At 36.3% G+C, this 26,272-nt stretch overlaps 1 protein-coding gene across 4 annotated transcripts in view; it reads left to right on the top strand.

Moving 5' to 3' along the window:
- The window catches only part of SOCS5 (suppressor of cytokine signaling 5), a 75,956-nt gene that overhangs the window by 519 nt on the left and 49,165 nt on the right, over window positions 1–26,272 (top strand). The window contains exons 1-2 of one of the 4 annotated variants that reach the window (XM_019655876.1): window positions 7–105; window positions 22,554–22,589. The exons of 1 other annotated variant lie outside the window; for it this stretch is intronic. The gene's annotated coding sequence lies outside the window, so the exon portion shown is untranslated. Of the gene's footprint in view, window positions 1–6; window positions 106–22,553; window positions 22,590–26,272 lie in introns of those variants that run through there. 2 more of the 4 variants (XM_019655880.1, XM_019655879.1) reach the window with 2 other exon arrangements.

The following is a 26,272-nucleotide window of genomic DNA, read 5'->3' as shown; positions in this document are numbered from 1 at the left end:
GGCGGGCGGGCGGACGGACTCGCCCTCTCGGTGACTGCGCCGTTCGGACCCGTCCTGCCTGGCCGCAGGTGCCCCTGGATGAGGCCGCCCCGCGCGCCCTGACCGGTGGGTATCCCCGCGGCCCGTGCCCGGCCCTGCTGGAGCCCGCTCCCCGGCCCCCGCGCCGCCGTTAGGAGCCGCCTCTCCGGCCCCGGGTGTCCGCTCCCGGCGCAGTCTGGCTTCGCCCGGCGTCCCCACACCCGGGTGAAGGCAGCGTTGGCCCTCTGCTTGGGAAGAGGACGGCGAGCCCCGTACGGACTGCGCCGCGCGTAGTGGGAGCTTGCATTTAGTAGGGATCTCGATGCATTTCAGTGGAATTGTTTTTCTGGTTGGAGGAACGTGCGGCGTCAAAGGGGAAGGGGGTCTCCTTGGTCTAGTAGGAGGGCTTTCGAGATCCCGGTCGTGGTGGAAGGGGGTGGGGGCACCGGAGAGTGTGGGGCAGTTGCGCGCGCTGCAGGGAAGGGGGCATCCGTCAATTCACTTGGGGATCTAGGCTCCGACCCGGAGGTCCTCAAGGTCGACGGGAAGCGGTCCATTGGGAGATGAGAGAGGGAACTGGGGCGCTTGGATGGGGGAAGTGACTGGAGCACCTCCGGGGTTTAACCCGAGGTGGTAAGGGATGCGCAGGCGGGCACTGGAAGACTCCTCTGCCACTACTTGGGGTCCTAAGATTCTTGGGTTCTGGCATTTGGGCATTCAAGTAGCTGAAGTAAAGCGACTTTCTGGAGAGGAAGTTGCATTTAAAGAAGGATGCTAAGGAACAGTTTAAGTACACGTCTTGGCCTGGTTCTGAACTTTGAAGGCTGGGGGATTAGAGTCACAAGGTGATTTTGACATTTTCTTTTGACATTCCAACGAAAAGGTGGCTCGCTGCTAGACCTTGTCAGTTATCCTTTATTTTAAAATGTATTTATGTGTTTGATGGTGTTTTACCAGTTATTAATTTTGCTGGAAATTCTCATAACTGCACCTTGAAATTCTTGTAGAAGCCTCTCTATCTGATAAAGATCCTTTATTGAGGTCTCTCCGTCTGTAGCAGTGGCTTAGTTCTTCCCCGGTGGCTTCGTTCTTCCCAATTTAACGTTTAGACTGGACTGTGCTATTATACAGTAGTTTGCTACTGAGTTTTTATTCTACAAGATTAATAAGCAGTTCGCATGCTATTTTTCCATGCTTTTAATTGTTTCTTTACAAGGTCATTGCAAAATTGAACCACAAATTCTGTAGAAGTTGTAAGGTATTTTAACTTTAATTGTTGAACTGGGAAGATGTGGGTAAGCTAGCAACCCTAGAAAGCAATACTAAAATCAGGTTGAGTTTTCTAACAGTTGGGAATCGTAATGTCAGATGCTTAATTTCACTTTAATAATCTTGTATTTGCACAACACTCTTGAGCATGGGTTAGGAACAGAAAATGCATACCAGAGTTAGGCAGTGACAGTCCACAGAATCCATCTCTGTGGCAGCCCATAGAGGTTCTTCATGTCACTGAGAAGCCGCAGTTACGAATTGCACAGCTAGCTCTTTAATCTTTTAAATAGTTCCTTAATCATACATATACAGTCTTACTAATTCCTCATGATTTACAAAATGAAAGCTTTTTTTAGGGAGTACTTAAACATATTTGAGAAATTTTTGTAGATCAGATTTTGCCCTTTAATGTAATTCATCAGTCAGAGAAAACATTTATGCAAAAAAAAGTGTTAATATTTTCATTTGGCACTTTTTAAATTCTTGAATAATTAGTAAATAATTACAGTTTTTTCCTCCCCATTGTCCTTGAGTTTTACTACTCATCCGTAGGGAGAATGTACTGGCACACACAACAATAGACTAAAATATTGAAACCTAACACCTTTTAACATTATAATTGCTTCTACATTATTCACCTTGACACTTATCTATAGCACAACAGTAGTTGGAAAGGCTGTATCCCCCATCACCTTTGAAGAGGATGGGCTGTTTTCTCCACTTGTAGAACTAAGGGACAATAATGCTTAATGCCTGCAAATTAGTGGCAATAACTAAACAGAATGAGAATGGGAAGCTTGGAAAAAAGACCTGTGTGTGAGTCACATTTCTTCTAGAGCTGGAAGAGTAGACCATGGAGATGATGATTTTGCAGATCTGGAAACCAGAGCAGTTGAAGGGATGAAATTGCTGTTAGTGATGAAGCCAGGGTTGGTGGGCAGGTCTCTGGATGTTGTTCCTTCTAAGAATGCAGAAGTTTGAGTTGACTACTTTTATACATGAAATGATGTAACACTGGATGAGCTTTTACTGAAAAGTTTAAAACAATATGCTGCATTGTTAGTGGAACTGCTGATATTTTTCTCATTGGAAAGAGACAAACTGTCATCTAGATTAAAATATTAGATGAACTTCGTAGAGTAGTCTAGTGTGCTATAATTTTATGCTAAAATTAATTGCATAAAAGATTTTCAGAATTCAGAAGGCTCATATTTTCAAAGTTAATTATACTTTTAAAATATTTTCGGTAAGTGTGGGGGTTTTGTTCTGTTAAAATGGATTCTAGTACCTTTAAAAAGAGCAGTAGTAGAATTACATAATTATGACAACAATTTCTATCGTAGTTGTAATAGAGAAAGACTGGATTTGTATATCAGCCACTTAATAACATTATGCTCTCCTGCAAGTGATTTAACCATTGTGTACCTTGGTTTCCTCATCTATAAAGTGAAGGTAATAAAAGTAGGTACCTCATAGGGTATTGGTGAGGATTAAAACTGCTTCCTTAGCACATAGTAAGAGTACAACAAATATTAGACATTATTCTTTATGGTTCATCAGGTATAATCAGGCACTTCTATGCCCATTTGTTTCTTGGCTGTTAACGAAGTCACTTTGAAGCTACAAAACAATTCCTAGATAAATACATGATCAAATAATTATCTGCCTTAAGGGGCAGTTAGTGCAAATGATGCTCTCATTTTTCCCCCTCCTTCCTCTGTTCACTTTGGACCTTTAATTAGGTGTGCATATCAAGTTAGACTAAAGGTGTCAGTTTTTCTGAATGTCATCAGGAGCCTTGTTGCAGTTTCATTATTCTAGAACCAAAATGTTAATAATTGATTTGCAGGTATCCTACTGAAAATACACTGAGTTCTAGAAGCCTCCTAGATAAGCTTAGATGAGGAAACCAGGAGTTTTTAAGGTCTCAATATTAATTGCAACCCCTTTCTGCCAGTGGAACCATGAGATCATTGAATGTTGCTTTCTATTAAGTGAATATTTTGATGACTTCATTAAACTGTTAGGTTTTAGTGATAAAATTTGTGTAATTCCTGTTTTGTAACATTTTGTTCTTTTTAATTTGCTATAACCCAGGTCTAATTAGTCTCATGAACATGTGGTTTAGCAAATGTTTTTTATGATGACAGTGGTAGATTTCTTCTGGATATTCTTTGCTTCAGCCTTAAGAGGTTCTTCTGTTGCTTTTATAGCAGCTCTTCTGTTTATAGCCCTCTTAACTTTGATTCTTAGGCATCTCACAACACCTTTACCTGTAATAACGTGTAACGTCTTACCATCTGTCACACATGAGCTTACTTTTTTATGCCTCTTTTAAAACATTAATTTCAATTTTTAAATATATATCACATAATATTTTTTAATTGCCCTTATTTTTAGAGTTTCATTAAATTGAATTTATTTCACAGGCTAGAGATTAAATTTAGAAACAAGTTATGACTCAAAAGCATCTTCATTATGGCAGTAATAGATTCTTGCTATATTATAGCTTTAGATCTCAGGCAGGCTTTATGTTGGTGGTACTTCAGTTGATAAATACATAGGTCATCCCTTTAGTCTGAAGTAATGCTAGCAGGGCTAAGAGAGTTACATGGAGCCATCAAAAGTTCCCAGGGTCATATTATTTTTTAACTGATACAGAATTTTGTTGTTTGAGAGTAACCAACTCCTAATTTTCTTTTGATTAACTATTATAATAAAGAGTATGAAATTACTACAGTTTATTGTACATTTTTGGACTCATGACATGCTTTTAGGAATTTTATAGAACTTAGACATACAGATCTTTTCTTCAGGACTATTACATAATTGAATTATGTGAATAAAATATTTAGTGAAATATGGTTTCAAAAGACATCATAAATACCATGTTATAATAAAATACAACCAGTGCTCAAATTTTCATTAAGTTGGAATTTTCTTTATGTATTTAAAAATAATTATGACATTGTGAATTGCTTGGTACTCATTTAAAATTCATGAATAAATGGACTGAGTAGATATAGACCATGCAAAGTACTTAGCTTCAATGTAGAGGTTAGAAAATGACAGAGGGAAAATATGAATAATTTGCCGTGTACAGCTTAATAAATACTTCTGTGTTAGCCAACTACCCTTCTTTTAGGGGGGTGGGAAGAGGCTTTTGAATCTGGATAGAGCAGAAGTAATCTTAAAGGGTAATTGCCTGGATTGTTGATTCATGTTAATGTTAGGTAAATTTACATTTGAGTAGTTTAACTGAAAATTAGTTGCCTGGCTTTATTCTATATGTAGGTGAAAAATTCTAAGGATGACTTGAGAGACCTTAATGACACTATTGCCAAATACAGTATAATAATAATATATTTCCACAAGTTCTCTAATAATAGCTCATAAGCATTTTACTTACATTCTGTTCAACACCAAAATTTACTTTGATGAAATAGCATACACTAATCTTTTATAAAGCTAATAATAGGAAGCAGCGATGAAAATCATTTTGAAAAAATTATTTTTGAAATGGGTTTATCTACTCTGCATTTGTCTTCAAAGTATGACTTTTTTATTTAAAGACTACTCTAACAGGAATAATATCCAGTCTTTTTATTCTAAGCAAGATTCTTCAGTTAGAGATGGTAATCAAGTGTATGATATGCTGTATTTCAAGCAATTGAAAAGGATAGAAACTTTAGTAATATAAGGACTTAAAATGGAACATGAAAGGTAGAATGATGTAATGGAAATGATTTGGGAGCTGAATCTTAAGCCTGTCTATATAGTGGGTAGTTAGAAGGGGAGCTAAGGAAGCAATCAGAGGATGGATAGAGAAAAATCTTGAAGAATACCAGGATTTTGTAGGAGTTTAGCCCTAAAGTAGATTCTGGGTTCTATAGATAGCATGTTTTTGTATCAGGAAAACTGCTGAAGTATATTCTAAAGCTAAACGTACTAATCATTAACTATAATCTGTTGGGAGAAGTCCAAGTAATTTCTTAAGGGTTAAAATATGCAAGTACCAAAGGGGAGCTCTTTTATCTAATTATTTATTTAGTCTTTGACTTTGGTTAGTAACATGAAACAACAGTCGAGCCTGATTACCCTTCAGGTGATCAGTGCTGGGACCAATTTAATTTAATTTTTTTTTTAAATAAATGATTTAAAAAACAGATTGACAGTAAAAGTTGCCAGATTTGCAGCTGACTCTGTGTGTTGTTCCAGGTAGTTGAAAGCCAAGCCAACAAGGAAAAGCTACAGGAACATCCTTTGATGAGTTTTCGTGCAGCAGAGAACAAGATAATGCGTTTAGAGGAGATATTCCAAATTATATTTCTAGGACCTAAGTTACGACCCAGGAAGCGGATCCAGAAGTCATGGAGATAACTTCCTTGAAGGCATTTATTGTCGTTGCTGCTGGGCCACAAAGTCCTAGAACATGTTAAGGGTTGTTGGGCATGGTTCTGAAAAGAAAAATGATGTACATAAAAATAATCATAAAATGGGTTACCATTTTTTCCCCCCCACCTCACCTCTGCCAAACCCTGTCTCCTTCTCTTGGCTAGTCCCCCATTTTTTTACTATTATGTTTCAGGCTAAGTGATTTGCAGTCATTCCTTCATTTAATTCTCTTAATTCTGAAAGGTAGGTCACATTACCTTATTTTATCAAAGGAAATTTGACTCAGGGAGGTTAAATTACTTTCCCAAATCAGCCAAATACACGTTGGAGTTGGGACTAAGGCTCCAGTCTTTTGATTGTTAATCCTAAGTGTTTCTCAGGATATTAAGAGGCATCTCCTAAAACTTGTACCAGTTTAATTTAGGGTTCATGAAATGCTGTTTCACTTCTTTGCTGTGGCAGTCTTAGATATCATTACCTCAAGAGATAGTATCTAGATATTTTCTAGAGGATTTAGAGACGTTCCTTAAACTCCTGAATTTTAAGGAAAGCTAGGGATGGTTTGGTGTTTTTACCCTCAACATTGGTAAATCAGCATTGGCTACCCATAAACTGTTTCTCCTGTTGACTTTATAAAATGTTGGATCATTAATGGGCATTAATAAAGATAACATTAGTTAATAAGGAAAATGTTGTTTGGTAAAAAAAGACACCAGAGTAGGAATCCAGAGACCTTGATTCTTTAGTGGTGTGAAATAGTGGTGTGAAAACATCCTGATAGCAATGAAACAGGAATAACGTTCTTGCTCTGGGAGGGGAGAGGGCATGAGCTGTGTCTTAGGAGATGAGCAGGTGAAGAGGGATTACAGAGTTCCAGGCAGAGGGAATACAGAAGTAGGTTAGATGAATCACTGAACTTTTTGAACTGCAATTTCCTCAAATTTGAGTTAAAGTATAAGAAAACATTTTACTTACAAGGGCAACATCTGCTATATATAATGTTACACATATAAAACAAATTTACATTTGTTGATTTTGGAATCCCAAAAAGGAGGTTCTAAGAACCCAAGTAAGTATAAGTGAAAGGACTTTGTAAATTTTTAAGTGCTCTACCAATAAGAGTGGTAGAGGAATGGTGATGATCTTGTGCAGGGTGGACAAAGAGGATGCTGTGAACACTTAGGTAGCAGGAGGAGAAAGTGCAAGAGAAGAAACAGCAGAAGTGGGGAAGGGAGGTGTTAAAGGTGAAAGAAAGGAAATGGACAGATGTGAAGAAAGTTGAATTATAATATTCTTGGTGCCTGTCAATCAAAAGCAGGGTAATGTGTCTATATTTGAAGACTTTTAACATTAACTTATTGTAAGGAAGAAACTCAGTAGGCAGTTGAAACATTTTATTCACTTTTGCGTGTAGTCTGTACTGACCATGTTAATATAATAAATAAGCTAACTTGAGAGTTGGCTCTATCGCCTGATTGTTTCTTCACTCATTACTGCTGTACAGGTTTAGCTAATGGCTTTAAATAGTATAAGGGTGCTCATAAAAATAAAATAAGCCGGGCTGAGTTTCTATTTATTTTAGATTATTAAAAATGAAAGGGCATAGTGTGTTTAAGGAGAAAGGTGAAGTTTGATCTGTTGAAAGGAATACAAAAGAAAATTAGGCTATCACACTAGGTAAAATGGGAATGAATGTGAATAGTTTCATATGCCATACTAGGAATTTGGATTTTCATTTTGTTTTATAGGTGGGGAGGTGACACAAATAGTTTGCTGTTTTAGAAAACTGATTATAGCAGTAATAAAGAGAACAGTCTGGAGGAACAGAGAATGGAGACATTTATTCACCAAGTAATACATATGGCAGGGGAGCGAGTGAGGCAGTCTCTCTGGCCTCTGGTAGGTAGATCACAGTCAAGGATACTATTTAAGGCTCTGCCCTAGTTCAGGAAAGAGATTATGATGGTCTGAATTACAGACTTGTAGTGGGGATAGAAACTGGAGCACTGATTTCAGAGATATTTAGGAGTTTAAGCCTTCCAGACTTGGTTTGTGTTTGGAGGTGGCAGAGAAAGTTGAGAATGAGTCTAAGGTTCTTGACTTGGCGGTACAATAATATGTGCAAGTTTGAGAGGGAGAATACTGAGTTTGCTTACAGATAAGTAGTTATGCTTTTTAGATAAGTCAAAGCATGACCAATATATCATTTGGAAATATGGGTCTAGCTCAGGAGCATGGTCAGGTTAAAGATATGATTTGGCAGCCGTGAAGTTTATAGTTGAAAGTTGTGAAATTAGATGAGTAATGACCGTAATTCCTAAGTAATAATGCATGCAGAACAAAAAGTAACTGCCAATACTGGCACTTAGTTTGAGAGTGTAGATGTTTTTTAATATTTACTTTTTGCCCACCTCCAGTAAAACCCCCACCCGCTAGACTTAACAAGGAATACATAGAAATATTTGCTGCCAGAAAGCCAGAAATATTTTAGTGCCTTGAAACTTCATCCTGACTGTCCTTTCAGTACAATACAGGGAATTAGTAGACAAATACACTTCCTTATTCCTCACCTAGTCTCTTTGAAATCCTGTTTGTTTCCTTGGGCTGTGGAGTCGTCTGAACAGATATTAAAGCCTAAAGGCTTTTTTCAACTTTAAAATCTAGTCCAGAGCAGCCCTAATCTGCCATCTCTTTGCCTCTCTTTCTCTTCTACCCCCTCCAGCCCTATAGAGTTTAAGCCTTTGGCAAATAGAAGGCACTCCAAGAAAGAAAAGTAAAAACAGCACAAGAGAAAGAACCTTGAAGAGGACTGTAATCTTTTCAGTTCTTCCCCAAAGGTTCTCGCTAAGCCAGGGGATGGAGTTGGTGAGTCATTGAGAAGAGGTGTCCAAATTCAGTAAAATAAATACATCTATTAGGAGCAAGATCTTCAAATGCTGAGAGAATTTGGAAAGAATCTGAGGTGATTTAGCACTTGTGGAAAAGATGAGTTTTTGGTTCATTTTTAAAGGAGGTAGAAAGACAAGTCTGTGCAGCAAAAAGTAGGAATAACACTGTTAAAGAGGTGGCAAACACCATACCAAGGAAGTGAAACATTAAGGAAGAAGCAAAGGAACTGGTGAACAGGATGCCTTATCTAAAATATACAGTTTGAGTTGGGATTAATGAGAAATTAGGGTAGTTAGATGACTAAAGACCAAAATTTGGAATTGGAACTCCTTGAAGCACATAAGTAGAAAATTGAACTTTAACAGAGGAGTATTGTAACATGACTTAAATGGCAATTAAGCACTTATGTAAGATGACAGTTGTTACATATAGTTCATGATGTATGTAGCACTGATTATAAACTACCTAAATCCCTTCAATTTTCTCTTTTTGTTTTCTTATGTACTTTCATAACTGTGGTATAAATTTATATTTCTGAGCATAAAAATTATATGACGCTCTCCTTTAAAATATAGATTCATCCATGTTACATGTAACAGTAGTTAGTTCCTTTTAGTTACTCACTAATATTCAATTGTATGGATATGCTGCAATTCGTTATTGTGGAAAGGGTTTCCAGTTTTTTCAACTGTTAGAACTAAAGCTTCTACTATGAACATTCTTGTGCAAGGCGTTTTGTGACATATATTGTTGTGGGTGAACACCTAGAAGTGGAATTGCTGGGGAATAGGATAGGTGTGTGTTTAACATTGTGACTGACAGAACAAATTCCAAGGTGGGTTTACCATTTTACACTTCCACCAGCAATATTTCTTATTCCTCTCTTTTATGGAAAAGTTTGGGTACAATTGATATTCTTTCTTAAATGTTTGATAGAACTCACCAATGAAGCCATCTGGGCTTGGTGTTTTCTTTGTGAAAAGGTTCTTTTTTTTAAAAATTAGATTCTTATTGGGAAATTGGGGAGAGGAACAGTGTTGGGGAATTGGGGAAGGGGAATATTGTGTTTCTCCAGGACCCATCAGCTCCAAGCCAAATTGTTGTCCTTAAGTCTTAGTTGTGGAGGGCACAGCTCTCAGCTCAAAGGCCAGTCGCCGCTTTCAATCTAGTTGCAGGAGGACGTAGTCCACCATACCATGTGGGAGTCGAACCAGCAACCTTGTTGCACACTGAGCCATCTGGCCGCCCCGCTGCCCGGCTGCCTGTAGGCAGCTCCCGGCTGCTTAGCTCAAGGTACCGTGTTCAGTCTTAGTTGTGGTGGGGCGGGGCACAGCCCACCATCCAGTACAGGTGTTGAACTGGCAATCTTGCTGATAAGAGCACATGCTCTCACCAGCTCAGTGGCACCTCAGCTCTGGCACAGCTCACTGGCCCATGTGGGAATCGAACCAGCTACCCTGTTGCTCAGAGCTCGCACTCTAACCAACTAAGCCACTCTGCCGGCTTGTGGAAAGGTTCTTACCGTATTTGCCAGCGTATAAGACGATTTTTTGGCCCTGAAAAATATGCCTCCAAGTGGGGGGTCGTCTTATACGCCCAGTCGTCTTATACGCTGGCAAATACGGTAATTAAGGATTCAGTTTTTAAAAGAATGGATATAAGACCATTCAGATCTTCTTTTTCTTTTTATGCCTGTTTTGGTAATTTGTGTCTTTCGACAATTCTGTCCATTTCATCTAACTTGTCAAATTTATCGGCTTGAAAATAAATTAGATACAAGCATGTTTAAGATTGTTAAGTCTTGACCTCTTTGTCATCATGAAGTTACTATCCCTGGTAACTTCCTTTGTTCTGAAGTCTCTGTTTCTGATACTAAAATTCATTTTGATTAATATTTGCATGGTATATCTTTTTCTGTACTTTTAACCTATTTATATCATTTTGTTTAAAGTAGATTTCTTGTATGAGAGCATATAGTTGGATCTTGCTCTTTTATACAGTCTGACAATATCTCTTTTTTTTTAAGCTGAGCCATCCTGCCAACTGTTGGCAGCTCAGCAGCTGCTCAGCTTGGGCTGGGAATCGAACCGCTGTTGTTCAGAGCTCAAACTCTTGAGCGAGCTCTTAACCAACTGAGCCACTCGGCCGGCCCTGACAATATCTCTTTTAATTTGGTGTGTTTAGATTCTGAGTTGGCAAACTGTGGCTGGCAGAACAAACTCAACCGGCCACCTGTTTATGTAAATAAAGTTTTATTGGAGCACAATCATGCCCATTCATTTACATATTGTCTATGGCTGCTTTTGTGCTACAGTGGCAGGGTTAAGTACCGTAGTTGGGACAGAGAACATATGGTTCTCAAAGCCTAAAATATTTTCTGGCTCTTCACAGAAAAAGTTTGCCAACCACCAGTTTAGACCTTTTATATTTATGTCATTACTGATACAGTTGGATTAAAATGTACCATCTTACTCTTGTTTTTTCTTTGGTTTCTATCTGCTTTGGGGTGGGTTGTTTTTTATTATTCCATTTTATTTCTTCTATTGGTTTATAACATATCTCTTAAAATTTTTTTAGTGGTGGCCCTTATAACTTACAAATTAATTAATAACAATCTGCTCTCAAATAACATTATACTGCATGTGTAATGCAAGAATTCTCTGTAATAGTGTACTCCTGATCCCTCCCTTCCACCTTTTGTGCTTTGGCACACATTTTGATTTTATGTGTGCTTTAACCCCATTGCTATTCTTTTTGGTTTTCTCAGGCAGTTACCTTTTAGAGAAAGTAAAAATGAGAAAAATATTTTAAATATTTATCTTCATTTTAACCATTTCTTCAGATCTTCATTTCTTTATGAATCTTTATAGATTCAAGTTTGTGTCTGGTATCATATATCTTTTGCTTGAAAAACTTCTTTTTGTATTTCTTATGGTGCAATATCTCGCTCTCTCCCTCTCTCTCTCTCTTTCATTTTGCCTTCTATTTTGAAAATTACTATTGTTAGTGGATATAGAATTCTGGGTTTTCAAAGTCCCCGCCCCCTCCTTTAGCACATTAAAGATGTCATTCCACTATCTTTTTTGCATAGTTTCTGACAAAAACTTTGTTGTGATCTTTATATTTGTTTCTCTGTATGTAATATACTTTTTCTTTTTGGCTACTTTTAAGGATGTTTTTCTGTATCACTGGTTTTCAGCAACTTTATTATGATGCCTCTTGGTATGATTTTGTTTCTGTTTATTCTTGGGGTTTATTGAGCTTGATCTATGTATTGTTCTCATCATATTTATAAAATTTGTAACTATCTCCAAATTTTTTAGTTCCCAAGTATTTCTTTTCTGCTTAGACTACATTCAGTCCTACATGTGTTTGACCACTTAATATTAACTCACAGGTCACTGAAGCTCTGTACATTTTTCTTTCTATCTCTTTTCCTTTAGTGTGAAAAGTTTCTGCTTCCTTGTTTTAAAATATATTGATTTTTTTTAAAGAAACCTCCATGTCTAATATGCTGTTATGCCCATCCAGTTAATTTTTTATATCAGATATTTTCTTTTTCAGTTCTAGAATTACCATTGGTTTTTTGTTTCTTGTTTTTTTTTTAAAAAAATATATTTTATTGGGGAATTGGGGGAGAGGAACAGTGTTGGGGAATTGGGGAAAGGGAAACAGCCAAATTGTTGTCTTTCAGTCTTAGTTGTGGAGGGCGCAGCTAGCTCAGCTCCAAGTTTAGTTGCCATTCAGCTGCCCATTGGCAGTTTGCGGCTGCTCGGCTCAAGGTGCCATGTTCAATCTTAGTTGCAGGAGGGTGCAGCCCAGCATCCCATGTGGGAGTCAAACCTACAACCTTGTTGTTAGGAGCATGTGCTCTCACCAGCTGAGCCATCCGGCCGCCTGTTGGCAGCTCAGTGGCAGCTCATCTTGGGCGCAGCTCACTGGACCATGTGGGAATTGAACCAGCAACCCTGTTGCTCGGAGCTTGCGCTCTCAACCAACTGAGCCACTCGGCCGGCCTACCATTGGTGTTTTAAAAAATGATTTCCACTTCTCTATTGAGATTTTTCTCTTATTTTCTTCATTGTGTTCATCTTTTCTTTTAAGCCTTTGAACTCTTTTCTAATAACTATTTTAAATTCCTTGTATTAAAATTCTCTTTATACCTGCCAATTCTGGATCCCAATCATAGGTTACCACTTCTTTTTTTTTTCTATATCTGGTAATTTTTTTATGAAGTTACTATGTTGAGTGTCTTAATTTTTTTTTCTTGAATATTAAGTTTTGTTCTGGCAGGCAGTTTGTTTGTGGATCAGCATGATCCTTTGAGTTTTGTTTTTAGGGTTTTGATTTTGGGCAGTTCCAAAATAGCTTCCAGTTTTGGACTAGTTTGGGGCCATTGTTGAGGAGCATGTCTTCTTGTCTCTCTCGGTTGCCCTATGTATTCACCACAGTTTATTCACCCCGCCTGGTGGAAACTGAATGGTCCTGGCACTGTGTGAACTCTAGTTGTTTGGCTTAGAGATCCCCAGTATTTGTTATTTTCTTGGAAGTTTTTCTCTCTCTAGCCTCATAGATTTACACATCACACATATGCAGATTGGTATTTAGCCAGAAACTCAAGGAGACCCCTTTTGCAGATATTTGGAGCACTTCTATTTAGTTTATTCCTTTATGATAATATACCTTGTAAATTCTAATTATCTCAGTCTCCACAAACTCTAAGCTGTATCACCTCAACTCAGTGAGACCAATGGCTCTATTTGGGTTCCCACTGTCTGTGTTGTAGTTCCAGACAGAAAGATGGGATAATCTTAGGGGTCGCATCATTTGTTCCCTTCTTTCAGGGATCATGTTTCCACACTGCTTGTCATCCAGTATCTGAAAACAGTTGTTTCATATTTTGTCTGGTTTTCTACTTGTTTGTATCAGGACAATTCTGGATGTTGTTATTCCCTTTTGCCTTCAGTCTTGAAGGATATTTATGCTGGATATAGAATTTTAAGTTGATAGATTTTTTTTTCTTCTAGCACTTTAAAATCATTTCAGTATCATCTAGGTTAAATTGTTTTCTGATGAGCAGTTAGTGGTAATTCATACCATTGCTCATTTGATATGCCGCCCCCCCACCCCCCAGCTGTTTTAAATATCTTTCCTTTTTCTTTTTATCTTTGGTTTTCAGCAATTTTATTAATTCTAGGACTAACTTATCCCTAATATAGACGTGTGGCCTTTCTGGGATCTCTATAGAATGCATGTAATAGTCATGGAAGTCTCTCCACTGTAGCTGCCAGTAATTTGAATGACTCCCAGACCTTTGCAAGCTCTGTAGTTGTTCAGCTCACATTCCTTACATGTTTTTTCCCCAGACTTTGACTGGCTTCATGGAGTCTTGTATGTACAGCTTAATCTCCAGAGAAAGAATTAGGAGATCTCTACAGATTTCTGAAAGTTTTTCTCTCCATAACACCCTTCTTTCTTGTATTCTGCCCTTTAAACTCCAGGGACTTCAGTAGCCTCAAACTTTGATCTCTTTTCTCAGCTTATTGAGCTTTCTGTGCTCTTTTAGGGTTTCCCTTCCCTGTAGCACAAGCAGAAAGCCAGGGCATTCATGAGTCTTTGTTTCTCTTCTTTCAGGAATCGCAGTCCTGAGCTGCTGATTGTCTAACATCTGATAATAATATTTCATACATATTGCCCAATTTTATGGTCACTTACAGCAAGGGGTCTAGCCCGTCACCAGTTACTTCATCATAACTGAAAATGGAAGTATAGAATTTTATTTTAATTTTTCTCTTATAAAAACTTTATAATTTTTGATATATCATAATTTTTAGAGTGGCTTCATTACAAAATAATGGTAACTCATATTTTAATTTTCAAATCATACAGAGAAGTAAAAAGAAGAAAGTTTGTTATGGGGGGAACTCAGTATCCTCAAATCCTGAGTTTACCATGGTTATCTTCATCTTTTCAGACATCTTTTATTGCAAATATACACATAGAAGAATAGTTTATTTTAAAAATGGATTTATGCCATTCATACTATTTTTAATTAAAAACATTTAAATTTAATTAACAGAGGTAAATTTGTTAAGCAAAAGTGAGGCTGGAAAAATTGGCCTACTACAGATAAATATTTATTTACTACAAGAGATATTACTTCTAAAAGATTTTCCTCTCCGCTTATGCAATAAGATTATAGAAAAACCCTAAGAAGTTAGAATCATTATGCCATAGACTGCATGCTTCAATAGATTTGTGTACAAAAGAATCAAGTGTTGGCAAATGTTTGCTGTTGGTGAAAGCATAAATTGTTACAATTTTTTAAATGGCTATCTTAACTCAGCCTGTTATAACAAAATGCCAAAATTTATGGCATTATAAACAAACAACAGGTGGCTTATAAACAACACAGTTTATTCCTCACAGTTCTGGAGGCTAGAAGTCTGGGCTCAAGGTGCCAGCATGGCAGGCTTTTGGTGAGGGCCCTCTTCAGGGTTGCAGACTGCAGACTTCTTGAATCCTCACGTGGTAGAAAGAGAGCTAGGTTGTTCTCTGGCCTCTTCTTTTTTTTAGTTTTTATTTGTATTGTTAGTTTCAGGTGTACAGAGCAATGCAATAGTTACCCTTTTCACCCTTCACACAGAAATAACCCCCCTCCCCACTCTACTGCCCTCCCACCCCCGTTATCATGCTTATCCATTGACTCCATTCCCACACTCTACTTCACGTCCAGTGACTATATGTATATATAATTATAGTTGACATACAATATTATTCAACATCAGCTTCAGAAATACAGTGCGGTGGTCAAGCCTCTACACCATCTATGAAGTGGCCTCCCTAACAAGACATGAGACCATCTGGCCCCTTAAAAAAATTTACAACATTATTGATTATATTCCCCAGACTGTCTTTTCTATCCCTGAGGCCATATTGTAGTTACCAATTTGTATTGTCTCATCCCTTCCCCTTCATCCCCACCCCCTCCCAACTAGCAACCCTCAGGTTTTCCTCTGTGTATCTGAGACTATTTCTGTTTACATTTTTCATTTATTCAGTTTTTTAGAATCCACATATAAGTGAGGTCATATGGTATTTGTCTTTCTCTGACTGACTTATTTCACTTAGCATAATATTCTCTAGTTCCATCCATATTGTTGCAAATGGTACTATTTCCTTCTTCTTTATAGCTGAGTAATACTCCATTGTGTAAATGTACCATAGTTTCTTAATCCAGTCGTCTACCGATGGGCATTTCGGTTGTTTCCAAGTCTTAGCTATTGTGAATACCGTCTGGCCTCTTCTTATAAGGGCACTAATCCTGTTTTATGAGGATTCATGACCTCATGACCTAATTAGTTACCTTGCCCCTCTTCCAACTACCATGATGTTGGGGATTAGATTTCAACATATAAATTTTGGGGGTTCATAAACAGTCCATTACAATGGCAATTTGGCAATATTCAGAATCCTTAAGAATGTTCATACCCTTTGTCCAAAATTCCATATTTAGGAATTTATTAGAGGGAAATAAGAGATGTGCACAAATATATGTGTGTATGTGTGTTACTTATTCATTATAATGCTAGTTATAATGTTTAAAAATTGGAAGCTTCTTAAAAGATTAAATTATGCAACACCCATTATAACCAATCATTATAAACTGTGTTCTTTAAAATTTTTGTTTATTATATTGATTATAATAAAAATAATTGGCAGGTGATAAAATCATGAGCTTTATGATATTGAAGAGTATAAGGTATAAGAAAATGTTCACAATATAGTAAATGAAAACAGTAGTTTTGAGTTTCTTAAAAAGAAAACATTTATTAAAAAGACAGGATATAAAATATGCTGAGTAGTTACATTTTTTTCAGTCATCTCCTATACCATTTAATATTTTTTACATTTTCTACAATAAGCACGTACCTTGCTCTAGTCATCCAAAAAACAACTTACTTTAGTTTTTTAAATTTGATAAAATTAATGATCATGAGGATAAGGGAAGAAGGATTTAAGCGATTTTAGTTTTTTCCATCTTGACCATGCATGCTTCTTTTCTATTTTTGCAGATACTTTAGCTTGAGCTTTATCAGTATAGATTTAGATTTAGCGAAAGAGACATTTATTCTTACACTGTATGTGTAATATGTATTCTGAATTTTTTCCACACTAAGGCATTCTTTCATGTTTCATAATTTAAAATTGTGGGTTTCTATCAAGTACTTTGTATATTTGAAGAGATTAATATTGCTTTCTTTTTCTTTCAGAGCTGTTTTTTAAGAAGTTTTTGTCTTGCTTTCTCAACCACTGTTACTGCCCACCTCCTTGCGGATGTAGATGTCCTTATGTTAAAGAAAGAATGGAAGTCATAGTCTTTAGTTTTCTCAATAAAATGTATTTGCTGTCTATCTCTGGTATCTTAAGCATATGGTGCTCTTTAGGAACTCACTCTAGTGACTGAGCCTCACATTTTTTGCTATATATAGAACATATTAGAAATCCAGTGGAGAAAGTTAATATTCAAAAGAAGAGACAAAGGAATGTTGTGGTTAATGAGTAAAGAAATAGACATGCCCTCCAGGGAGGTGCCATTCATACCAGACCTCAGAGAATGACCTTAACTTGGAAATAGTCTAGTGTCTGTTCCTCAGCCATTACAGATCTATTGGGTTGTCGGAAAAGTCATGACGTTTTTGTCTGTGTTTTTCAAAGCTCATTTATTTATATAAAGAACAAAGATCAATCAATGATATATTGCCCGTTTTGTTAGATAGTCTTTTGCCATCTTTCAGTGAGCTTCATAATTCCTGATTCATAGACCCGTCTTTATTTGCAAAAAACTGAACAAGGTACTGATTTACAGCCTCATCTGAATTGAACGTTATACCACACAAGAAGTTTTGAAGAGTGAAACAAGTGGAAGTCTGATGACACACAGTCAGGCGAGTATGGTGAGTGTGGCAACACATCCCATCCAAGCTCCAATAATTTTGATGGGTGATCAAACTTGTGTGTGGTCTGGCGTTGTCACGATGGAACACAACTCCTTTACAATTAACAAGCTCTGGGCATTTCTGAATGATGAATTTGTTCAAACTGTCCAATTGCTGACAGTACACATTTGAATTGATTGTTTGGTTCCTTGGTAGGAGCTCGGAAAAACACGACACCGTTAAAATCCCACCAAACTGAGAGCATAACATTCCTCTGATGAAAGTCTGCTTTCGATGTCGTTTGAGGCAAATCATCACATCGGGACCAAGACTGTTTGCACACCACATTGTTATAAACAATCCACTTCTCATCACCAGTTAACAGTCGCTTCAAAAAAGAATCATTTTCCTCATGTTTAATGAGCAGATTGCAGATGTTTATACGTGCTGTCAAATGAACTTCTTTGAGTTCATGTGGAACCCAAATATCGAGCTTGCTTACGTATCCCAGCTTCTTCAGGTGGTCATGAACAGTTGAATGATGGATGTTCAATGTTCCTGCAATCTCTCGTGTCGTGTAACATGGGTTTGACTTGATCAATGCCTTTATTTTGTCGTCATCAACCTTGGTGGGCCTCCCTGACCAAGGAGTGTCGTTGAGATCAAAATCACCAGCACGGAATTTCGTGAACCATCGTTGGTGCTGACGTTCTTGTAGAGCATTGTCACCGTAAACTTTATGCAACTTTCCACAAGCTTGACATGCGTTCTTCCCTTTATGGAAGTAAAACAGTGAAATATGGCAGACATGCACAGTTTGGTCTTCCATCTTCAACTTGTAAAATCTCCAAAACTCAATCAAATCGCTCAATTTTTTTTTTTTTTTAGAATGAAGCTAGAACTGTCAGCTGTGAAATGACATAGCAATAACATAGATGGGAATGACTCTAGTACTTCCAAAAATGAACTAGTTCCACCTGTCACAAACATGCATCATGACTTTTCCAACAACCCAGTATATATGTACTACATCTTCTTTATCCAATTATCTATGAAAGGACACTTTGGTTGTTTCCATGTCTCCGCCACCATAAATAATGCTGCAGTGAACATAGGGATACATATATCTTAATGGATAAATGTTTTCAGATTTTTGGGGTAGTTACCCAGAAGAGGGATTGCTGGGTCATATGGTAATTCTACTTTTAATATTTTGATGAACCTCCATACTGTTTTCCATAGTGGCTGTACCAGTTTATATTCCCACCAGCAGTGTATGAGGGTTCCTTTTTCTACACAGCCTCTCCAACACTTGTTATTACTTGTCTTGTTGATAATAGCCATTCTAACAGGTGTGAGGTGGTATCTCATTGTGGTTTTGATTTGCATTTCCCTACTAGCTTAGCGAAGTTGAGCATTTTTTCATATATCTGTTGGTCATTTATATGTCTTCTTGGGAGAAGTGTTCAGATCCTCTGTCCATTTTTAATTGGCATGTTTGTTTTTTGTTGTTGAGTTGTATAAGTTCTTTATATATTTTGGATATTAGACCCTTATCAGAGACGTAGTTTGCAGATACCTTCTTCCATTTGATTGGTTGCCTTTTTGTTTTGTTGACAGTTTCTTTTGCTATACAGAATCCTCCTGACCTTTTCTTGCTGCATTGCAGACATTGCTGGGAACTCTGCTATAGTTGGTGTTGTAGAGGCACTAACACTACTTGATTTACAAGAGTATTGTTTTGAGTTGTAAAGATTAGCTCAATCTAGTGAAGAACTGTGATGAATCTTTGCATAGGTTATGCTTTATTGTGAGATTTAGCCATTTTAATATTTTGAGACTAAGGTAATAATTCTGTTAAAGAATTCAGTAGTGTTTGCTTTTCCAATTTGGCATTTCTCAAATAGCTTGATATTTCTTGTAGAACAAACAAGCAAGTGAAGTCCATATAACAAATATAAGCTCTTTTTACTCATAGCTGACAGCTTAGTAAGGTTTGTGTTCTATGGTTAATATTTCTAATGTTTATATTTGTAGATTGTGATGTTGTAAAGGCCCTAATCCGATTCCATTCTTTTAGATGAGCTAACTGAGACTCAGAACCAGACTGAAACTAAATCACACAGCTGATGCATGATAGGGGGTCCCTGTGACTGAGGTGCCAGTGCAGCTGGGGCCCAGGACAGTAAGGCCCTTGATATAAGAGTTTGTGCTCTGGAGGAGGCAAGGAGAGTGGCCAGCTCCTTCTTTTGGGTGTCAGCATCTTCCCTTTCACGTGGTTGTAAGAAGGCAGTATTGAATGAAAGTAGCGAGCTTGCCCTAGTCGTCAGTTGTAGACATTTGAGTTCCTTCTATACAGAGCCCCTGCCTGCCCCTCTTTCCTTGCTTAGCCAAATCCAAATCAGAGATGAATGAACAAATGTCCTTTTTGTGTCAAGTACCATGTCTACTAACTGTGCGCTGTGGAGCAGTTGGGACTTGACCCAAGAATTTTTAATGGCAGAGCTGAGACAGATCTTTGAACTCCAGCACACTCTTCCTTTCACTGTATCCCAATGCCTCTACATCAGATGAATTTCTTTTCTGTTCTGAGTTATTTGACTTACATGAGAGACTTGTCAAAGAATGTTTTGATATCTTATTTAGATGTTATTGTACATAGCACTTTCTTATAGTTCTGCCTATCTCATGGGTCTGTTGTCTCCTCAGCTAAGTCCTTGAGAACCTATACCATTTTGGTCTTTCTTGTGTGACCGATCCTTAGGGCTTAGAATATTTAAGCACTCAGTAATTAGCCTGTTGAGCAGTAGGTAAATATTTGTTGTCAGTTTTTTAATTGCACCTTACATTTTAACAGCTCTAGAGAGAGCTGGATTTGCTACGGAAATCTCATATCCTCAGAAGATTTAAGATTGAAAAATTATAAAAGTGCTGATGTCATTTGATTTGTTTTGGGTTTTTTTTAGCTGAGCCATCCTTGCCACCTTCTTGGCAGCTCAGTGGCAGCTCAGCTTGGGTCAGGAATCGAACTGACGACCCTGTTGCTCAGAACTCTGACTCTTGAGTGAGCTCTTAACCAACTGAGCCACTTGGCCGGCCCAGTACTGATTTCATTTGAAAGGAATTGAGTGCTCCCGTAGATAACTTACATTTAATGATTTAAAAACTAGGACACCGAGATGGTGAGGTTGTTTACTTAAATAAATGACTTTGGTCATATGGTTGTGTTTCTTAAAATCACAATCTAAGCTCTAACTTTTATGGCAGCCATCCACAAATATGTATAGTTATAGAAAATAGCTGTCTTGAATTATAATCCTTTGTGCGTTTTGGTGGATTGATTTGCTCTGGGTTTATTCTTGGGAGAAAAAAAATTTCACGCCTTCTTAGGATGGTTTACAGAATAGTGCAATTGTGACTAGTATTAGTACTTAATCCCAGTCAGTGTTCCCCCCGCCCCTAGCTTTATTGAGGTATAATTGACAAAAATTGTATATATTCAAGGTATACAATGTGATGATTTTATACATGTATACATTGTGAAGTGGTTACCACAATCAAGTTAGTTTACATATCTATCACCTCACATAGTCGTCCCCCGCCCCCCCCCCCGCCTTGCTTTTGAGTGAGATCATTCAAGATCTGTTCTCTTAGCAAATTTCAGGTATATAGTACAGTAATATTAACTGTAATCACAATGCCATATATATTAGATACCCTAAAATTATTCATCTTGTAACTGAAAGTTTGTATCCTTTGACCAGTATCTCCCCATTTTCCCTACCACCACCCCCTAGCTCCTGGCAACACCATTCTCTTCTCTGCGTCTGTACATTTGATTTTTATAGATTGTGCATATAAGTGAGATCATACAATATTTATCTTTCTATGTCTGGCTTATTTTATTTAGCTTTATGTCCTCCAGGTTCATCCATGTCGCAAATGGAAGGATTTTTTGTTTTGTTTTTTTTGGTGGCTGAATAATATTCCATTATATCTACCTATCTGTAACATTTTCTTTATCCTACTAGTCAGCTTTCTTAAAACTGCATGTTTTTTTTGTATGTCAAGGAGGAACAGATGAGAAAAATATGGATAAACCATTGTAAATCTACAGCTGCTGTAAGACAAAACAAAGCACATGAATAGTGATAATGGACAGTAATGTCATTTCTATTCCAAGGACCAAATGAATATCTAGTATGAATGTGGAATCTTCATTTACACTTCCTTTGATTTGATATATATTGTATTTGTCTCAAATTAAATCTTTTTTATTTTTTTACATGGTGATAGTAAATATTTGTGTTTAGTTCACATTAGGTATTAATAGCCTCTATGGTTGGATTAAGGATATAGTTGTTTCTGAGTCTAAAATGTATACCTGTGCCGTATCTTTGTAGGTGATTTAAAAACTTTTAAGTCACCTTTTAGCTGTCTCTGCATGCTCTCATTTCACTGGTGTACACACAACTTAAAACACTTACTTTTGAGCCTTAGTTTGTAAAGAATTAGAAAATTCTAAGATAGGGCATGCTATGTATTTTTAAAAGCTTAAAAAAATTTAAGTTAACATACAGTAAAATTGAGGTTTTGGGGGGAGGGTGTATAGTTCTATAAATTTTAACCCATATGTGGATCCATGTAACCACCACCACAACCAGGATTCAAAACTGTTCTATCATCCCCAGAACTCCCTCATGCTATCTCTTTGTATTGTACCCCAAATCCCTGGCTATCCCGTTTTAACCCCTGACAACCATTGACGTCATATAAATGGAATCAGTGTGTAACCTTTCCAAACTGGCTTCTTTCACTCAGTTAATGCTTTTGAAATTCATCCAAGCTGTTGCATGTGTCAGTAATTTATTCATTTTATTGCTTAGTGGTATTCTATTGATAAACTGCACTACAGTTTGTTTATCTAGTCACCTGTTGAAAGACATTTTGGTTATTTCCTGTTTTGGGCAATTATGAATAGAACTGTAACAGACATTTATTTACAAGCCTTTCTGTGAACACAAGCTTTTGTTCTTCTAGGGTAAATACCAAGGAGTGGGGTTGCTGGATCTGATGGTAAGTGTGCATTTAACTTTATATGAAACTGCCAGACTTTTTCAGACTGCCTGTTCCATTTTGTATCCCTACTAGCAATGTATGAGAGTTGTAGTTGCCCTGCATCTTCTCCTGTATTTGGTATTACCACTTCAAAATTTATTTTTTAGCTTTTCTAATATCATTATGCCTTTAATTTGGATTTCCCTAATGGCTAAAAATATCGAACATCTTTTTATTAGTCAGTTGCTTTCCATCCATTCTCTTTGGTAAACTCTTTATTCAAGTCTTTTGCCTATTTTTTATTTTTTATTTGTTTTGGGGTATTTTAAAAAAATGTTTTTTGGGTTTTTTTTTAGTTTCAGGTGTACAAAACAATGTAATAGTTAGACATTTCATCCCTCACAAAGTGATAAGCCCCCCAGTCTATTGCCCTCTGACATCATATATAGCTGTTACAATTCCATTCACAGTATTCCTACTATACTCCATATCCCGTGACTATATATATATATTAAATTATAGTTGACATACAATATTATTCAGCTTCAGGTTACAGTACAGTGGTCAGGCATCTACACCATCCATGAAGTGGTCTCCCTAACAAGACATGTACCCATTTGACATCCTACAAAATATTTAACAACATTATTGATTATATTCCCCAAACTGTCTTTCATATCCCTGTAGCAGTATTGTAGTTCTTTTGCCCATTTTTTATTTGGAGTCTATGTTTTCTGTTGAGTTTTGAGAGTTCTTTACATATTCTGGATATAGGTCCTCTATCAGATACGCTATTTGTAAATATTTTCTCCCAGTCTGTAGCTTGTTTTTCCTTCTCTTTATAGTGTCGTTCACAAAACAGAAGTTTTTAATTTGAAGTCTAATTTTTAATGGATCATGCTTTTAGTTTCATGTCTAAAAATTCTTTGCCTAACCCCATGTCACAACAATTTTATCATATAGGTTCTAAAAGTTTTATAGCTTTGCTTTTTATATTTAGATCTGTGAACCATTTTGAGTTCATTTTTGTGTAAGGTGTGAGGTTTAGGTTGAGGTTCATGTGTTTTTGCTTATGGATGTCCAGTTGTTAACATCATTTGGAAAAGACTACTCCACTAAATTGCCTTTGCATCTTTGTCAAAAATCAGTTGGCCGTATTTGTGTGGATCTGTTTCTCAACTCTATTTCATTGATTTATGTGTCTCTTCCTTCTCCAATACCATACTGTCTTAATTACTGTAGCTTTAGAGTAAGTTTTAAAATCAGTTAGTATTCTTTCAGTTTTATTCTTGTTGAAAATTGTTTAGCTATTTTAGTTTCTTTTCTTTTGATTATAAAGTAAGTTTGTCTATATCTACAAAAAATATCCTGGGGGGCAACTGTTTGATAAGAATTGCGTTAATCTATAAATCAAATGGGAAGAATTGACATCTTTACTATGTTGAGCTTCCAATCCATAAATGTAATATGTCTTTCCATTTATTTCGGTGGTCTTTATTTCTTTAATAGTGTTGTAGTTCTTGTACATGTTTTGTTAGATTTATATACTTCAGTATTTCAGTTTTTTTGGAGCTATTATAATGGTATTTTCTGTTTTGTTCCTTGCCATTATATAGAAAAATGATTGATTTTTGTGTGTTGACCTTGTATCCTATAATCTTGTAATTTTACTTATTAGTTCTAGGAGATTTTGTGTAGAGTTTTGAAGTTTCTGTGTAGACAATCATATTGTCTACAAATAGGGACTTTTTTCCTTTCTAATCTGCATGCTTTTTTTCCTGTGCCTCTCACACTGGCAAGGAATTCAGGTATAATGTTGAATAGAAGTGGTGAGAGTAGATATTATTGATTTGTTCCCAATTATAGGGGGAAGGTATTCAGTCTTCCACTATTATGATGTTAGCTGTAAGGATGCCCTTCTACTTTATTTGAGCTTATTCTGCTCTTCTTTTTTTTCTGACTTCTTAAGATGGATATTTAGATTATTGGTTTGAAAATATTCTTCTTTGCTAATATAAGCATTTAATGCTGTAGATTTTCCTTTGAGCATTGCTTAACTGTATTGCACAAATTCTGATGCATTTTAATATTTTTTAATTAAAAATATTTTCTAATTTCCTTTGAGACTTCTCTGACCTGTGTATTGTTTATAAGTGCATTATTTAATTTCCCAATTTTAAGAGATTGTTTTTATTGATTTCTAGGTTAAGTTCATTATTGTCAGAGAACATATTTTGTGTTACTTCACTTCTTTTAAATTTGTTAAGATTCATTTTATGACCTCCAGCAGATGGTCTATCTTGATGAACATTCTCTGTGTATGTAAAAAGAAAGTAATTGACCCTTTTTCATCATATAATGCTCTTTTTTTATGCCTGGTCATTTCTTTGCTTTGAAGTTTTACTTCATTTGATATTAATATAGCCACTTTAGCTTTCTTTTGATTAGTATTTCCCTGATATATCTTTTTCCATTCTCTTCTAACCTATCTATATCACCATATTAGAAATAAATTTCTTCTATGTAACATATAATTGGATCATCTTTTTTTTTAACCCATTCTGAAATAATATTTTTATTTTTCAATTAGTTGACATACATTATTACATTAGTTTCAGGTGTACAANTAATTGGATCATCTTTTTTTTTAACCCATTCTGAAATAATATTTTTATTTTTCAATTAGTTGACATACATTATTACATTAGTTTCAGGTGTACAACATAGTGATTAGACATTTATATAACTTATGAAATGATCATCCCAATAAGTCTAGTACCCATCTGACACCATACATAGTTATTATAATATTATTGACTATATTCCCTATGTTTGGTGTGTTCAGGTATTTTACATTTTATATAATTACTTATGTGTTTGGATTTAGTTCTACCGTTTTATTATTTGCTTTCTGTTTGGTCTTTTTTTTGGTCCTCTTTTCCCCTGCCTGCCTCCTTGTGGGTTATTTGAACAGTTTTTAGTATTCCATTTTAATTTATCGTGATTTTCTTTTTACTGTATCTCATTCTAGTGTCTCTCTGTGGTTGCTCAGGGTTTATAGTATACATATTTAAATTGTTATAGTCTACTTAGAATAAATATTTTTTACTTATAGAAAGTGGATATAGAAATCAATACTATATGTTTCTTTTTGCTCATCCTTTTTTTTGTTGTATTGTCTTATGTATTCATAGAAAACCCCACCAGACAGTGTTATAGTTTTTGCTTTCAACCACCAAACATACTTTAAAGAATTAAAGAAGAGAAAAATAACTTATTATATTTATCCAGATGGTTATCATTTTTCTGTTCTTTCTTCATTAGTGATGTTCCACTTTCCCTTGGCATCATTTTCCTTCTGCCATTTAGTAATTTTTTTAGAGCAGATTTGCTGGCAGCAAATTCTCTTAGTTTTACCTTCACCTGAGAGTGTCTTTTATTTCGCCCTCATTCCTGAAGGATATTTTCACCAAATATACAAGTAGAAATTCTGTGTTGACAGTTTTTTTAGCCCTTTAAAAATATGCCATTTTTTTCTAACACTTCATGATTTCTGGTGAGAAATTCAGATTCATTTAAATTGCTATTCCCCTATAAGCAGTGCATCACTTTTTTCTATATACTTTCCAATTTTTCTTTGTCTTTATTTTTATCAGTTTGACTATGGTATGTTTCAGCATGGATTTCTTTTTTTTTTTTTT

Source organism: Hipposideros armiger, unplaced genomic scaffold (assembly GCF_001890085.2).
Source record: "Hipposideros armiger isolate ML-2016 unplaced genomic scaffold, ASM189008v1 scaffold_248, whole genome shotgun sequence".
NCBI lineage: Eukaryota > Metazoa > Chordata > Mammalia > Chiroptera > Hipposideridae > Hipposideros > Hipposideros armiger.
This window is presented reverse-complemented; position numbering and strand designations above follow the sequence as displayed.